The sequence below is a fragment of the Triturus cristatus genome, chromosome 6 (genome assembly GCF_964204655.1).
Source record: "Triturus cristatus chromosome 6, aTriCri1.1, whole genome shotgun sequence".
NCBI lineage: Eukaryota > Metazoa > Chordata > Amphibia > Caudata > Salamandridae > Triturus > Triturus cristatus.
This window is the reverse complement of record NC_140589.1, coordinates 386,476,977-386,491,061: the sequence shown is the minus strand read 5'-3', so window position 1 is coordinate 386,491,061 and position 14,085 is coordinate 386,476,977. Positions and strand designations below refer to the sequence as shown.

Here is a 14,085-nt window from a genome sequence, read left to right as displayed (position 1 = left end):
GGGGTTCGAGTCGTACTTACACTGTTGGCATGGGGGGTACGCTCCATGCATACGCGGGTGAGGGTACGGGTCGAACTTACACTGTTGGGGTGGGGGTACGCTCCGTACGTCCGCGGGTGGGGGTACGGGTCGTACTAACACTGTTGGCATGGGGGGTACGCTCCTTGCATACGCAGGTGGGGGTACGGGTCGTACTTGCACTGTTGGGCTGGGGGGTACGCTCCTTGCATACGGGGTGGGGGTAGGGTCCGTACATATCCGTCCCCACGCTATGTGATGTTTGTGCGGCCCGTACCCAGGCCTTTGCCACGTGGGTGCGATCCGTCCCGCCATTGTTGGGGTGACGTGTGTGGGCGTGGTCCGACTCGTACCCACGCTCTTCAGGCGTGGGTACGGGACGTACCTGTCTGGTTGTGTTGCCGGTTCGCGTGGTGACGGACTTCCGTTGTGGCGGTCGCTGGCTTATCAGGACACGCCCCCACCCCCTCGTGGTGACCAGGGCATGGGAGTCAGGTATGTCCAGGCCATGTGTGGTGTGTGACTTATGTGGTTGTTTTGTGGCCTGCCCTGGTCGTGCCACCCCCACCCCACCCCACTTTCCCCCCTCCCTTAGTTATTCTGACCTGCGGCGTCTGCGTCGTAACCTGTAGAGGAGGTGTACTGCTATGAGGGCAGGGATGACTCGTAGGTTCGGGTCCATGTCTGTCCGTCGCGTACTGGTACTCCTTGCTCGCGTCGTCCTGTCGCGTCCGGGTCCTCCTTGATCGCGTCGTCCTGTCGCGTACGGGTCCTCCTTGGTGGCGTCGTCCTGTGTGTCCGTCACGTACTGGTCCTCCTTGTTCGCGTCGTCGTCTGTCCGTCGCGTACTGGTGGTCCTTGTTCGCGTCGTCCTGATTTCCCGGCAGTTTTTGGCTGCCGCAAAATATTCACCGTGCGGGGTGACGTCGGTGCGAATCGTGATTCCTGGGTCGTGAATGGCTGGCTGCGAGCGTCCCGACGGTCGGCGTCCCGACGGTCGGCGCTTTCCCGGATCGCATTGGTAGGTGTTTTTTTGTTCGGTCGGGCTTTTTTACGATTCGTACGGTAATGGTGTACCCGTGCGAATCGTAATTCCTTGTTTGTGAAAATTGACGACCGGGTACGCGTCGGGCGGAGATTGTGCTCCGTCCGACGGTTCGTACCCGGTTTTTGCAGGATCGTGATCGGCACCTAAGGTGTCAACTCTGCTTCAATTTTTGCCTCACTTGAGCTATTGCTCCGAAGTCCAAAGCAACACTGGCACAGCAGGGATGCTCCCAGTCCGAATATAAGCAAGGATGTATATTAAAACAGCCATAAATAGAGTTTCGTTGGCCCCCCACATTCCCCACACCAGTGGCACCGCAACCTCAGGACCAGTGATACCTACAGCCCTATGAAGCAGCCTGTCTCCTCTGTCCACACAATTATCATCCCACCACTACGCATTTCGTGCCTTAGAAGTGGGAAATGAATTACCGAATCCCACAAATCAGAACGACAGTGAAAAACCTCTTATAAAATGTGAAAGGGCTGACATCCCCAGTAAAACAGGAATCCATACGGAAATCAATTTCAGCCCATCGACCAGATATATTATGCCTGCGAGGGCGTTATCTTGCCAAAAAGATTAAAATGAGATGAGACTTAGGGATTATTCAGCAATGTATCATTCATCTAACATTCAGAAGAATAATGGAGTTCCCATTTTCATTCGGCATGGTCTGCCACTGGTGATAAACACATTGGTGGTAGTCAGGAATCTAGGTGACATTGATAACATTGTGAACATCACTGACATGGGAAACTGATTCTGTGTGGCTTTTGCATGCAGACTGCATTGTGCAGTTTAGGTCCCAGATCTCGCTATATAAGATGATCACATATTCGAAGACACTGACTTTCATTTTTAAAAAACTGTGCGTTTTAGGAGCTGTAGTCTTTGTTTCTCAATGGCTCCCAACTGGACTGTGATGTTGATAACCACGATTTGTTAAGTGAAAGGTCAATACTGAGCATATGTTGGGGCTGGAAACCCTAAATGTGACTTAGGTCAGTCCTTGGGCGATTAAGGTTTTTGCGTGCAGTGCTGCATGTCGAAAAGGACATACAAGGAGTGGGAGTGCAGCCTGCAAAGCATTATTACTCACAGATAAGTACTGACGATTCAGACGTAGCTTCATTGATAGAATGAATGACAACTGCTTTTGTGCCTGAAAATTGCAATTAAGTATTCCACAAGCAAACTAAGGCTTAAACAATTCGATGTATGTATTTCTAAATAGAAAGCAAACAGTGTTTGCAAACCGCACTGTTCTTCCTGTTGCTCTTATGGGTCTCTCGCTCGACCTCTCGTTTTTGACCAGGATGTCCATCCACCTTCTAAGTTTTGACGATAACAATAAAGCGTTGACGCCGCTTCTGGACAAAGAGGTATGGCAAAGTAGGAAATCCAGCTTTTCTGAGAAAGAAAACAGAGGGCAACACATCCACACACATCAAGTGTTCTGCTCTCTGCTCCATTGAAGGGCACTCAAGAAAGTAAATCTCTCAAGTGGTCAGCTTGGAATTCATCTGAAGGTAAATGTAGGAGGAGGAAATTTGAAGAGCTTGAGTGCTGGTGTGTAGAGAAAGTTTATACTGCTAATTAGACCCGCACTAAGCATGCTAGTTTCACATTTGGAAGACTACCAGCCACTGGAGAGGTGCGGCAGGAAACAGTCTCCGCAGCCAAAAGAGGTCAGTACACTTCAACCTACTTTTTGTAACAGAAAAGGTAGAATATATATGTATTTGAGATGCTCATAGATACACATATAACAATAATAACATACACTATTCGGATACGTTCATTATTGTCATATTTTTATTTGAGGTTGTGATAAAGTGTGTACTACACTGCGATTACAAATATAAATCTATATGAGAACATAAAACTAGGTGGCAAGGCTGGAACAACCAGTCAAGCCCTATCACTACACTGCAATGCTTGGTCATATGTAGTATATTTCAGCAAATTGAAGATGAGATAACAAACACACATAGGGCCATATTATCAAGGACGGGCAATAACATTATCGCCGCTTTAGAGGCAGGAAACTGCAGCTAAAGCAGCGATAAGGGGCTTGATAATATGCCGTACAGAATTCCAATAGCAGCCCAGGTTTGATGTCCTTCACACCAGAACCTGGGCTTCTATTGGAATACTCATAGTACAGCCCACAGGCCGCCAGCAGCACAGCAAGCCTTTCTTGGCGGCCCGCGGACCTTGCAGACATCGTACTGGTGTTTATTTTTTTTTTACAGTGTCAGCAAACACAGACTCTGCTCTGTGGGGGCTGGGCGATTCAAGTGATAGTCCGAGTGGAGCTGCAGGGGCGCTAAGAAGAGGTGAAATACAACAAAGCCTCGTTATCATGCAAATGGTCTCTTAAAGACCTGTGAAGTACTCCGGTGGGGCTGTGAGTGTGCCAGGGAAGGAAAGCTGCCTCAGCTGCCACACAAGCGGGGGTGACAAAGAATGATAGAAGGACAGCAGGGTGTGAGAGTCGGGTGAGGTGACAGAGGGCAGTAGGGAGAGACAGATAGAAACAGAGACAGACAGAGACAGGGACAGATACAGACAGAAACAGAGGCAGAGATAGGGACAGACTGACAGAGACAGATAGAGGCAGAGACGGATAGAGGTAGAGACAGACAGAGACAGACAGCGATAGAGACAGAGAGAGAGAGACAGAGAGAGAGACAAAGATAGAGGCAGGGACATATAGAGGCAGAGACAGATAGAGGCAGAGACAGACAGAGACAGATAGAGGCAGAAACAGACAGAGATAGAGACAGACAGAGACAGATAGAGGCAGAGACAGGGACAGCACTGACAGAGGCAGAGACAGACAGAGACAGACAGAGATGGAAATGGAGACAGAGGGAGGGAGACAGAGACAGGGGTAGACAGAGCTAGATAGAGGCAGAGACAGGGACACAGAGACAAACAGAGGCAGAAACAGACTGAGATAGAGACAGACAGAGATAGAGACAGAGACAGACAGAGACAGGTACAGACAGAGACAGATAGAGGCAGAGACAGAGACGGGGCAGACAGATAGAGACAGAGACAGATAGAGACTTAAATGGATACAGAGGGAGGGAGACAGAGACAGGGACAAAGAGAGACAGGGACAGACAGAGACAGGGACAGACAGATAGAGGCAGAGACAGAGAGGCAGAGAGACAGAGAGATGAGAGGGAGACGGAGAGGGAGATGGAGGGAGACAAAGGGAGACAGGGAGTGGGAGAGGGAGGGAGAGAGACAGAGGGTGACATAGGGAGAGGGAGACAGACAGAGAGGGAGGAACACAGCGAGAGGGAGACAGAGGGAGGGAGGCAGAGGGAGACAGATTGAGGGAGACAGAGGAAAACAGACGGAGGGAGAGGGAGACAGACAGAGGGAGACAGACAGAGGGAGGGAGACAGAGGGAGGAGACAGAGGGAGACAGACAGAGGGAGGGAGATAGAGAGAGAGGGAGACAGAGAGAGAGGGAGATGGAGAGAGAGTGAGACAGAGAGAGAGGGAGACAGAGGGAGGGAGACAGAGAGGGAGGGAGGGAGACAGAGAGGGAGGCAGACAGAGAGGGAGGGAGAGGGAGGGAGACAGAGAGGGAGGGAGACAGAGAGAGAGGGAGACAGAGGGGGAGGGAGTCAGAGAGAGGATGACAGAGGGAGACAGAGAGAGGGAGACAGAGGGAGAGACAGAGGGAGGGAGACAGAGGGAGGGAGACAGAGGGAGGGAGACAGAGAGAGAGGGAGACAGGGAGGGAGAGGGAGACAGAGAGGGAGGGAGGGAGACAGAGGGAGAGACAGAGGGAGGGAGACAGGGAGGGAGACAGAGGGAGGGAGACCAAGGGAGACAGAGAGGGAGACAGAGGTCGACAGACAAAGGGAGGGAGACAGACAGAGACAGACAGACAGACAGAGGGAGGAGGGCGACAGGCAGAGAGAGGAGGGCGACAGACAGAGGGAGACATAAGGAGGGAGACAGAGGGAGGGAGTCAGGGGGAGACAGAGGGAGGGACAGGGAGATAGACAGAGGGAGACATACATAGGGAGACAGGCAGAGGGAGGGAGGCAGAGGGAGGGAGCCATAGGGAGGGAGACAGAGGGAGACAGACAGAGGGAAGGAGACAGAGAGAGAGGGGGATAGAGAGAGAGGGAGACAGAGAGAGAGGGAGACAGAGAGAGAGGGAGAGGGAGACAGAGAGGGAGGGAGACAGAGAGGGAGGGAGACAGAGGGAGGGAGACAGAGAGAGAGGGAGACAGAGGGAGGGAAACAGAGGGAGGGAGACAGAGAGAGAGGGAGACAGAGGGAGGGAGACAGAGGGAGGGAGACAGAGAGAGGAAGACAGAGGGAGACAGAGAGAGGAAGACAAAGGGAGACAGAGAGAGGGAGACAGAGAGAGGGAGACAGAGAGAGACAGAGAGAGACAGAGAGAGGGAGGGAGGGAGACAGGGGGAGGGAGACAGAGAGGGAGACAGAGGGCGACAGACAAAGGGAGGGAGTCAGACAGAGAGAGACAGACAGACAGAGGGAGGGAGGAGGGCGACAGGCAGAGAGAGGAGAGCGGCAGACAGAGGGAGACAGAGGGAGGGAGACAGAGGAAGACAGAGGGAGACAGAGGGAGACAGACAGAGGGAGACAGACAGAGGGAGACAGGCAGAGGGAGGGAGGCAGAGGGAGGGAGACAGAGGGAGGGAGACAGAGTGAGGGAGACAGAGGGAGGGAGACAGAGGGGGGAGATAGAGAGGGAGACAGAGAGTGAGGGAGACAGAGAGGGAGGGAGACAGAGAGGGAGGGTGACAGAGGGAGGGAGACAGAGGGAGAGGGAGACAGAGGGAGGGAGACAGAGGGAGGGAGACAGAGAGGGAGGGAGACAGAGGGAGAGAGACAGAGGGAGGGAAACAGAGGGAGGGAGACAGGGAGGGTGACAGAGAGAGAGGGAGACAGAGGGAGGGAGACAGAGAGGAAGACAGAGGGAGACAGAGAGAGGGAGACAGAGAGAGGAAGACAGAGGGAGACAGCGAGAGGGAGACAGAGAGAGACAGCGAGAGGGAGACAGACAGAGGGAGACAGAGGGAGAGACCGAGAGAGGGAGACAGAGGGAGGTAGACAAAGGGAGGGAGACAGGGAGGGAAACAGAGGAAGACAGAGGGAGATAGAGAGGGAGACAGAGGGAGGGAGACAGAGGGAGACAGACAGGGAGACAGAGGGCGACAGACAAAGGGAGGGCGACAGACAGAGGGAGACAGAGGGAGGGAGACAGAGGGAGACAGAGGGAGGGAGAGGGAGACAGACAGAGGGAGACAGACAGAGGGAGACAGGCAGAGGGAGACAGGCAGAGGGAGACAGGCAGAGGGAGACAGGCAGAGGGAGACAGAGAGAGAGGGAGACAGAGAGAGAGGGAGACAGAGAGAGAGGGAGACGGAGAGAGAGGGAGATGGAGAGAGAGGGAGACGGAGAGAGAGGGAGACAGAGAGAGTGGGAGACAAATAGAAGGAGACAGATGGAGGGAGACAGAGGGAGGGATACAGAGGGAGAGAGCAAAAGGAGGGAGACAGAGGGAGTGAGAGAGAGGGAGGGAGACAGAGAGAGGGAGAGATAGAGAGAGGGAGGGAGACAGACAGAGGGAGGGAGACAGAGAGAGGGAGAGAGAGAGCGAGAGAGAGAGAGAGAGAGAGAGGGAGAGTGAGATGTGTATGCCGGGTCCAGTGGCTCAGTGGACGAAGGCGTCCACTGCAGGGGCCTGTGTTCCTCCTCATGGTCACAGTTTTTTGTTTGTTGCTCTAGCCCCGCCCCCTCCCCCAATGATCCCTGCCCCCACGGCCACAAACCACACTGTAAATTTGGCCCCCGAGAGAAAGTTTGTGAGTACCCATGCTCTAGGGCATATTATCAAGCCCCTTATCGCCGCTTTAGCGGCAGTTTCCTGCCGCTAAAGCGGCGATAAAGTTATCGCTCGACGTGATAATATGGCCCATAGACTTCAGAAAAGCAACAAACTGATGTTCTACGCCACTGAGGGCCATTGCAGACGTATAATTGACATGGAGCACCTTGCAGTGAAACTAGTTCCTACCTTGGGGATTAGCTGTTTTCAACACACACACACCTATGAATTTTATAAATCTTGTTGCGAAAGGAATTCATCACTGTTTTCTTAAAAACACTGGAATGCAGTGGTGAGATCAGTACGAATGTGCAGGTGAAGGTCATGCACTGAAAATGATTAACCGTATTCCTTTTAAACATGCATTGTGCGTGCTTGCACAAAATGTAGTTGTATCCTTTATAGTCAGCTAAACCATTCTCTCTCTCTGGACAAAGGATTGGTTACCTAGGCTCATCCACAAAAGTGGATGTGTGTGAAAAATATTTATAGCAGACTAATGTTTGGATTGCTTTTCCATGTGTACAAAACCCTAGCACTCCGAGATCCACAAACAGAGCTCTTAGCTTCCATCCTATATTTTGTATGTACAATCACAGTAATTCTTGACAGCGGAACCTCCTGAGATTTTCCTTGATTGGCGTACAAATTTTGGCCTTAAGAGTTATCGCTATAGAAGCAGCCAAATACTGTCTCCGAGACCGAGGAGAGATTTTGGCATATTATGTGTAAATAGAAAGTCCCATCCCAAACATGCATTGGCTATGCGAATAGGGCTGACTTAAATGTACTTCACCCTGCACTCTCAAAGGCACACTGCTCTCCTTGAAATCTAATGATACAGTCTACTATGAATAGGAGGGAGATCCAAGAAGAGAACTCTGCCTGCTCTGGTGAAATAGAACAAGGTTACACCCAAATGTGCACAGTAAGCATTTGAGAGGACATGTAGTACAGAAGCTAAGAACAGAACTGAGATAATAAAGGCAAGTGCCAAGTTGCGTATTATAGAATACGGTGCACTCTCCTTATTAGCGCCGAGCGCAGTTTTCAAAAGGTGAACTTCGCACTAACAAGGAGATTGCACCATAATATATTGAGTGCACTGACCCTCGGTCAGCAGCTTAGTCATGCTGCCTTGGGGGTAGCTCATTCATCTGAAATATGAAGCAGCTTTAAAAACGCCGCTTTGTGTTTTACTTTGCAGGCTGTATCCCCCTCTACTTTTAAAGGGGATTAGAGATCCCCTTGTAGGTGGGTGCAGTAAGTGCCTCCAGAGGGGTGCCATCAGGAGGTGCATGTATAAAAATGGCGCAGGTGCAAAGGCACAGGGATTCCCTCATTTGCATGGGGCCATGCCTCCATGCAAATGAGGGAGCACCCTCTGATGTTAGCGGTGGCACTATATGTGCGCCAGCTCTATCTGTATTTCAGAAAGGGCCGCATAAGCATCTGCGGCCCTTTGTATAATATCAAAGAGCTCAGGTGGGGTGCAAAGCAGGCACACATGCCCGTTGCACCCCTGAGCACTTTGTATAATACCGTCCCAAGTGTCTTACAAAATATCATTAAATGTCTCTCTTCAGTTCATAGGCAAGAAATAATTTTTATTAAGCTCTTGTAAACTAAAATGTACTTGAGGTATTGCTGACATGTGGGCAGAAGGTAAGATCAGTGTTAATATATCATACAATATTTCTGTTCGTAGTAGAAGAGGCTGAGAGTGGGCCAAGACAAGGGTCAAGGTTTAAGAAGATTCTGTAGAACCAGCACCTCCATTTTAACTAAATTCAGCTTGAAAGGCTACTGGTCATCAAAAAGGCAATTGAAGCAAGATATTCTTGAGGTTTAAGGGTAATTTCAGAGTTACTACCACTGTGTTGTATCAGGAATTGAATATCAAGACAGTTAAGAAGGTAACGCCAAAAGAATATGATAGGGTAAGTAATAGGGTCAGATACACATTAATGAACTAGGTTAAGTACACAACAATGTCCAGTTTTTTTCATTTTAAAAAAGAAATTCACATACAAATTAGTACTAATAAAATTACAATTGTTCCCAATATAATCAAGCTCTGTCTGCCACCAGCTGAACTATAGGTCAGTTTCAGAAGATTTCATAGTGTTAAACAATGTATAACATTTCCCTCTGGTGTTCATTATGGAGTTCACAATTGGATGTTCTTACTGTCGCTGTCACACAGTTATCTACGTAAAACTATTTTTTTGTGCATTCCATAGAGAGTTAACAATGTAAACCCACTTCCTAGTGAATATGTCAAAGTTCAAAATGTAAAACCTGACTCGTATTGTACTGATGCTCACCAGTGCAATACTGACTCAGGGAGGTGTTTCAGGCTAGAATCTCTGAATTGAGCAAAGCACAAAAGTAAAAGAAAACAAATCACTGTCTGACCTATGGTTTTGTTAAACAAAATGCAAACACAGCTAAATACTATACTCAATATGAAAAATATGTTTATGATTTATTGGGATGCAGCCTAATAAGGGTGCAGATCAAGTACCCTAAAGAAATATCACAGATAGCACCTACTGTTGTGACTGTAGCGTGCTGCCGTTACCTAAGAGGCACATGTGTGAACTTCTGTATATATACAAATTTGTTGCCCCAGCACTCTTCACACGCTTGCTGTTCGATTGAGGGGCAGGGCCTGGTGCCACAAAAGTGCTCAACAAGACCCGCAGCACAGAACTCACTTGCTGTTGCCTGCCTGCTGCCTCCTGATTACCAGGACATCAGAACTGGGGTGGGACTCAGTCCCCCAGCTTGCTGTGCGACTGAGGGGTGGAGCCTGACATCACAAACGCGCTACATAAGACCCGCAGCGTGGGGCTCACTTGCTGCTGCCTTTCTGCCGCCTCCTGATTACCCGGGCATTACGACTGGGGTGGGACTCGGTCCCCCAGCTTACCGTATGACTGAGGTGCAGGGCCTGATGCAACATAAGTGCTCCACAAGACCCGCAGCCCATCATCGCCCAGAAGAGGCCAAGCTAGGCCCACTCTCTTTAGCCTGCTATTGGGATCCAGACCCCCAAATGGAAACCACTGGACGCATTTAATCTACCGACAAGTGAGTGGTCTAGGGTGGACAAAGAGGGTTGCAATAGCCAAAAAGTGAGAGGCATGCAAGGGCCACCCAGAGTTAGTTAAAATACATGAGCCTATCAAACTTTAGCTTAACTCTACGTTTACAATCTATAAAGATAGGGTATTTTACCATAGGAAAGCCTGACACAGGGGAAGTTAGCAAAAAAATCTAGTAATGACACTTCCACACTTGCATCTATCAATGTCCTGATAGAAGAGGTAGGAGGAGAAAAACAAAAAGAATGACTGTGTTGCTAGAAATGTTGTCGACCAAACTAATGTGGCCACACAATCTAATGGCACCAGCCCACTATCTACTACAGTAGTGGACAGAGGAGTACTAGTCTCCTTAAGTCAAGAGCCAAAAGAAGTCGGAAACAAGCCTAACATCCCTTGCACTAACCAGTATGCCCCCTTAATGCCCCAAGAGGAGGGAAATCCAACTACTGAAGATCAAAACGTACCAACTGACAAGGTCCTAGATGTAGAGGGTTCCCTATTGCAGATCAGCACCCTGAAAGAAGATTTCAAGACTCTGACTGGTGTTGCAGGGATTCTGCACATACACAGAACTATGCGCAGGAAACCAGGACCCGAGTGTATTGTGGTGTACCAAAAAACCCACCTCAGTACCTAGAACCCCAATCCGACTAGCAATAGTGTCTCATTTGTTCTCCGTACTACAGCGAAGCTGCCAATGATTAGACAACCTACAACAAGCCACTCCGTCCCTCTCAGGAGTAGTGGGAACCAGAACACTCTTTCGTTCAATCACTCACACTAGTCCACAACGTGAGTAATCAGAGACACTGTATAGTTTAAAATGTTTATTTTAATTATCGTGCTCTATAATGCAGTACACAAGCTAATACTAGCAGCAAAATGCATAAAAACAATATAATCAGCATTGTTACAATTCCATAAAACACAAACGTGGATAACATGTTATAATGACAGTGGCAGAATGACTGCAATGCCTTACCACCCTCCACGTGCTAAGAGCTAGTTTATTATAATATTAGAAGACCTCTGGGCTTTGTCAGGGAGACCCCATACCTCCGAGTCTAGATGCAAAGGTTTACTTCTCCGGAAATGCACAGTTCTTCTGTTCAGGAAAGATTTCTCCAAATGCCTAAACGTGCATCCTGTGCAATATTAAAAGGCACTGATATTCAGTAGTGCAGCTCTGTTCTATGTTGTGTCTAATGTCCGTGGGACTGACCAAAGCAGATTAACAAGGGTGTTGTTTTCTGACCTTGAACATTATGTGCAGACGAGAAGCACAGAGCACAGCAAGATGTTATGTTATATTAATGGAGCTTGTATAGCGCACTGGGGTGTCCTGGCACTGCGCATGCCTGCTGGATGTCTGTGAGAAGAGTTACTGAGTGAAGAGCCATGTTTTCAGCCCCCTTTTGAATGAGAGGAGATCAGGTGAGTTCCTCAAGTGGAATGGGAGCCATTCCAGGCTTTGGAGGCACATGTAACGAAGCTTCTGCCATTCCCAGCTGGCCTTTTTGATCGGGGGAGTTACAACTAGTTTGGCTTCTGTAGACCGAAAATTTCTACTGGGCATATACCACTTAAATTTCTGCCTAAGGTGGTTGGGGTCAATGCCGTTGAGGGCTTTGAAGGCCATGCATAGGGCCTTAAAGTGTTCTCTTAGCCTCAAGGAGAGCCAGTGGAGTTGTGCCAGCCCTTTCTTTACCGAGACAAATATAGTAGTGTCTGTGATTAATCTTGCTGCCGCATTTTGAGTGATTTGCAGTCTATTGATGTGTTTTTTTGAGTATTTAGCTGAAGACTATTACAATAGTCGATCCTAGCCATAATGAGGGCTGTGATCACTGTACTGTGACTGCTCGCTGGGAGAAAGATCTTTATTTTCCTTATTATCCTAAGGATTAGGAAGCAGGCCAAGACCACCATGCTTACGTGGTCACCAAAGGAGAGTTTATTGTCCATAATCACCCCCAGGTTTTTTGCTTTCCTGGTGGGTGATGGGCATAGGCCCAACTCTTCTGGCCACCACTCAGGTAGCCAGATATTGGGGTTATTTCCGAAAATGAGGACCTCTGTTCTGCCAGAGTTTAATTTTAAGCAGTTGGCTGTCATCCATCCAGAGATGGCCTTCATGCAGTTATGAAACCAAGCCTCAGTTTCCTTCTCCCGTCCATGTGTGGACTATTTTTGTATCATCTGCATATGAAGTTATTTGAAAGCCGTAGGACTTGTGAAAGGCTGACGGTTCTCTTTGTGAAAACGTGCAATCAAAGTATTTAACTAAAACCAGGCAATGTAATAACGTGTGCTAAAAGCGGCAGAATGGCGGCCAAACATGTACGAACTGATGCTAACTTAGCAAGGTCTGTTGTTAATCCCATATCTTCACTACACCCTCTGCTGGTCAGTCTCTTGGACATGAACACAGAGTTCAAGAAGTCTGAGCAGCAAGTAAGAGCATCTATATTTTGGTGGTTTTGACAATGCCCAAAGGAGAAGAGAAAAAAATCAGTGACAAAAAGTAACACTAAAAAAAATACCTCAATCCATCAGAGTGTATGAGCAGTATGTGGCAACCGCTTCTAAGATGAAATCATTGTTTTGGTCAGAAAAAAGAGATGCCATCCAGTTCAGTAAACTGAATGAACACACGTGTTCTTCAATATTAGGTGGGTCCAGCATCAGCGTAGGACAACTTGCGTGATACTCGATGCACCTACGTTGCAGGAAATCCTATGCCACTGCACAGATGTTCCATTGTGCCAAAACTCCAAGCGCAGCAGCGCAAGCCATAATACCAACACCCAAACATTCCTGCTCATGGAACACTGAGGGACTCATCAGCAGGTCGAAATCTGGTGCAGGAGATGACGTATTGGATAAGCAAAGATCCAATGCCCACTGAAAAGGGCATTGCAAACAGGTGAAGACAGGTTGCACACAAGTGTAGTACGCAAAACGAAACGACAATCCATAAGCCACACTGAGAGTGGCCAGGGGCAATGTACCATAGCAGTCAAGCATGCGGTTACATAGCAGCTGCAGTCATGCTGGGCTGTGTACATTGACAAGAGGAGCAGCCATTTTGTAGCAGGCAGACCAACAGCAAAATCCCCGCAGCTAAGGCAAGCACTAGTGGCAACCCACCGAAGACACTGGAAAAAATAAAATGAATAAATGTTGGTATTACCCCGAATATAGTTTGGAAAGAGGTTATAAGGCCAGAGCCGACAAGTTTTATAAAAAGCGCCAAGCCAGCAGTATGCGAAGCATTGAAAATAGCATGAATCAATTCACCGAAAGGCTGTGGGAGGTCAGTATTTTAAAGGGCTTGTACTTCTGTCCGGGTGTTAGGCACCTGGAGGACGAATGTCTCACGGGCAGATGTGAGCGCAACTTCTTTTTGGGATAATAGTGCTCTTATTCTGCTCAACTTATTGAAGTCTGCCTTCAAGGTCGGAATGGAAGGCCAGATGGAGTTATCGAGCCTCCCATGTGGTGGTGGAAGAAGCACATTTTTGCAGCAAACCACGCGCTGTGAGGCACAAGGTAAGGGATGCCAGCTAACATGCCACAGCATTCTTCATTATTTAAAAGTAGATAGCTACCGTTCGCCAGCAGAGTGAAAGTCGGCTTAATGGCTGGCACTGGTGTACCTTTCAAAATGCACACAAGATTCGGTGCGGTAACATTACACGCGCAATGTAATTGTATGTTTTTGCAGACTAAGGAGTGTCCGATCGAGGACTCACATGATTCACCGGTTAGGTAAACCTCATTATCGTCCCACAGGCATCTATATGTGAAAGATAAAGACCAACATTTGTGAAGGAAAGTGCCGCCCAAGGGTTCAAAATGGCCTCACGGATAATGCTTCATGCAGGTAGTGAATTTGAACAAAGTAAAAGGTAGCGTTATAACCCCATGGATGTGCCAGACTGCCAAGTCAGTTTCGGCCACGGAGAAGGGCAAAGGGTCTATTTTTTCAATATGTAAGAGAGTGTATGCAG

The 14,085-nt window shown here is 48.6% G+C and overlaps 1 protein-coding gene across 1 annotated transcript in view; it reads left to right on the top strand.

Annotated features, from left to right (window-relative positions):
* The first annotated feature begins 2,701 nt into the window (after positions 1-2,701).
* TPO (thyroid peroxidase) overlaps positions 2,702-14,085 on the top strand; it is a 961,894-nt gene continuing 950,510 nt past the window's right edge. The window contains exon 1 of the mRNA XM_085609184.1: positions 2,702-2,757. The gene's annotated coding sequence lies outside the window, so the exon portion shown is untranslated. The remainder of the gene's footprint in view (positions 2,758-14,085) is intronic.